Here is a 3810-nt window from a genome sequence, read left to right as displayed (position 1 = left end):
AAGTGCACTTCTTTAGTAAAACAGGGGGAGGCAGTGTTGTCATATTTATCTCCGCATTATTTCTATTAACTGGTTTGTAATCAGATTTAAAACGTGTTATTATCAACATTTATGGGAGTAAAACTAATGTTGATCCATTAAATTTAAACACACAGATTTTTACTGTGAATTTCAGCGGCTCGCAGTATTTCTCTGATACAACACAAATCAAAGTAAAAACAGAAATAAATGTGATATTTACCAAACAGTACGAGATGATATTGGTGAAATATCTTCCCACATTTGTCAATGTCATTAGAAAAAAAATACATCTGAGTTAGTTTGTATTTTTTTTTGTATTTTTGTACTTTTAATAATGTTCATTAGTATAACTGATCGGTTTTAGACATTTTATCTGTCGTCCGTCCCATTCTCATTAACGCAATATCTAAAGAAATGATTTCTTCAAATTTGGCACAAACATTCACTTGGCCTGAGGAATGAACTTATTAGAATCTGGTGGTTGAAGGGCAAAGGTCATGGTCACAGTGACCTTGTAAAACATGCTTTTGGCCATATCTCAAGAATCCATCCACCAGTTATGACAAAATCATCCATATTTTCACAAACATGGACGGAAACTATAACTGTACCTTGAGTGGTACACAGAGGCGTAAAAACCGCAGACAATAATTCCAGTTTTACTCTTAATTTAACGCCGCCGATCTCGAAGCAGCTCAGAGCGATACAAATGTGACGCAAAGAAAAGATCATTGTGATTCAAAGCAAATAAATATGTAGAAAATAAGCATCAATAATGTATAGTGACCAATTACTAGACTGCGGTGTTGTGGTGAATGTGAGCAGAGTTTTAAATGTGAGCAGCAGATCTCCTCTGAATGACAAACAGGAAGTCGGACCGTGTGGATGCTGCGCGTCCTCGCCTCGGGCTGCCTGAGGTGGATCACTGTGTTTGTCAGGTAAACACAGTTTTCTGCTGTGAAACATCCACGCAGGACTTCTGCTAATGCATGAATAATAAAACTGAATCTGATGAAGCCACTGGAGCTGTTTTGGCTCTCAGTGTGACGGAGCATCAACACGGCTGTCACTCACGAACGCTCAGTTCTGCTCCGGTGACTTCGTGTAGACGGAAACTCACTTTCTGTTGGTGTTTTGTTCAGATGAAATGATAAGTACCCGTAGCTCACAGATTTCCCTCCTGTGTTAGTGAAGTTCAGTAAGGCCGCTGTTATTTTTAAAACTCAGAAAAAACACATACTTGTCACAACTCCAACAATATCTTAAATCAAGGTATTAATATAATTTGAATTAAAAAATAATGTGCACTTGCTAAAACTTTAAATATAATGTACACAATTACTTTATATAAAATGTCATCACTTCATCATATTCTCCTGTTAAACATTTATGTGAAATTTTGTTCTGATTAGTGTAGGAATTAATGAGTGATGCCCAAAAACGTGACCTTTGACCACTAAAGTACAATCAGTTAATTGTTAGGTCAAAGTGGATGTTTGTGCCAAACTTGAGGAAATTTTCGAGACGGCATTCTTGCGCTCGTGAGGCGTAGTGTTCACAAGAATGAGACACACACGAGGTCAGAGTGACCTTTATCTCTGACAACCAAATTCTGCTCAGTTTATCCTGGAGTCTAAGTGGACGTTTGTGCCAAATCTGAAGACATTCCCTCAGGGTGTTCTTAAGATATTTAACTGGATTCAACAGACAATGTAAACGTGACCTCTGACCTTTGATCAAGTTGAAGCAGATGTTTGTGCCAATTTTAAGGAAATTCCCCTAAGGCGTTCGTGAGATATAGCAGTCACATGAATGAGGCAGGCAAGGTCACAGTGACCTTGACATTTGACCATAAAATTATCAATATAATAAATCAAATCTATCTTGAGTCCAATTGGGACGTTTGTGCCAAATTTAAGGAAACTTCCTCAAGGCATACTTGAGACATCACATTCACAAGAATGAGTTGAGCGAGGTCACAGTGTCCTTTGTCCTTGACCTGCTGAGATATTGCATTTTCAAGAATGGGACGTACGCACCGAGAGACGCGCAGATGGATGGACACGCCAAAAACATCGTGCTTCGCCAGCGCAGAGGCATAATATTACTTATTTTCGGAGCAACAGTAGTTCATATAAAATTTAAAGACATCAAAATAGAATAGAAGGAGACTTTTAATTTGTACAAACATCTTTTATTGGATATTTGGACTTCCTAGATCTGGATTTTCTGCCCACTTCTCCACTTCCTCAGAAGAGTCACCGATTTGGGCTCCAGAGCAGCTAAGACCAGGTGGTTCCTGGTTACTGGTTGTGCTGTTTTAAAAGTCCAGTCCATCCAAAACCATTTGTCTCCTACAATGATGTTACAAGAATAGACAATGGGAAAGCTGTATTCGATATACAAACTGTTATACAATGGTATAAACACATTTAACCCTTGTGATGTCGGTGAAAACATCAGAACCAGTGGGTCGATTTTTCTGTTTAACATTCAGAACCTCTCACAAACTTGTTTACTTTGTGCCTCATAAAACAACATTTTTCAAACACTATTCAGTTTTACGTCGTTAAAACACACAGTTCCTCAAATACCGGACGAATAGTCGTACTTACGGCGAAGACTCAGTTCCCCGCGCTGATCCCTCATCTAGTCATTAAACCTCAACGTCGTCCTCTGTGCCTCTGGAAACAATTCAACGTCACACATTCAGGTCACGTCTTCTAATAATTGCCAAACTGTTCTGGAGCACGGGGGAATATGTAGATAACACTGTGTATTTAAACCAACACTTCTCACAGGCTTTGTGCCAAATGAATTTTCCACTATTCGTGATTCACAATCCACCCGAAAAAAACAGCTTAATTTGGTTAAGATGGTTGACCAGCGTGTTTGACCGGCTTATGGTATGTTTGTGAATCATTTTTGATGGTTTAGCTGGTCCTACCAGCTGGCGATGGTCTGTCTTGCTGGTTAATCCATTGAACTTCCTGTAAAGTTGAAACCAAATCCATGTCCTTGAGTATGGAGACATAACAGAGTCATGAGGGACAAGCATGAAAAGCAAAAGACATAAATCAGTTGAGTCTTCTGTCATGTTTTGTCATGTGCACAGTTTGATGGGCTGCTCACACCTGCATGTCAGACCATCAAAGACCAGCAAGACCTGGGTCACGACCACCTAAGACCATCAAAGACCATCAAAGATCAGCAAGATCTGCATCAGGACCATCAAAGACCATCAAAGACCAGCAAGACCTGGGTCACGACCACCTAAGACCATCAAAGACCAGCAAGACCTGCATCAGGACCATCAAAGACCATCAAAGACCAGCAAGACCTGGGTCACGACCAGCTAAGACCATCAAAGACCAGCAAGACCTGCATCAGGACCATCAAAGACCATCAAAGACCAGCAAGACCTGGGTCACGACCATCTAAGCTGGAGCGGACTGTCGGTGTGATGAAACATATATATATATATATATATATATATATATATATATATATATATATATTAGTGCTGGGCATAGATTAATTTTTTAATCTAGATTAATCTCACTGCAATCCTGTAGTTAATCTAGATTAATCTAGATTAAAATTATAGATTTGAATTTTGCCAAAGACATTCAAAATAATATCTATCTATCTAAATGATGAAAATGCATCACAAACTGCTTGAGAAAGCTGTTCTACTATAATATTTGGTAAAGAAAAATAATGTTCCATAAGATTTACTTTGGTGTTTAACTCTTTTATTTTGTCAAACACAGACATTTAGGAGCACAG

General features: G+C 38.8%; 1 protein-coding gene across 2 annotated transcripts in view; it reads right to left on the bottom strand.

The window, feature by feature from the left end:
- Window positions 1–2193: 2193 nt before the first annotated feature.
- Window positions 2194–3810, bottom strand: part of LOC121966678 (plexin-B2-like) — a 166042-nt gene continuing 164425 nt past the window's right edge. For both annotated transcript variants that reach the window (XM_088072664.1, XM_088072665.1), the window contains one exon: window positions 2194–3810. This exon is cut by the window's right edge and continues 4482 nt beyond it. The gene's annotated coding sequence lies outside the window, so the exon portion shown is untranslated.

The sequence above is a fragment of the Plectropomus leopardus genome, chromosome 22 (genome assembly GCF_026936395.1).
Source record: "Plectropomus leopardus strain MGB_pleo_1.0 chromosome 22, ASM2693639v1, whole genome shotgun sequence".
Classification (NCBI taxonomy): Eukaryota; Metazoa; Chordata; class Actinopteri; order Perciformes; family Serranidae; genus Plectropomus; species Plectropomus leopardus.
Note: the sequence above shows the minus strand (reverse complement) of the source record. Positions and strands in the feature narration are given on the sequence as shown.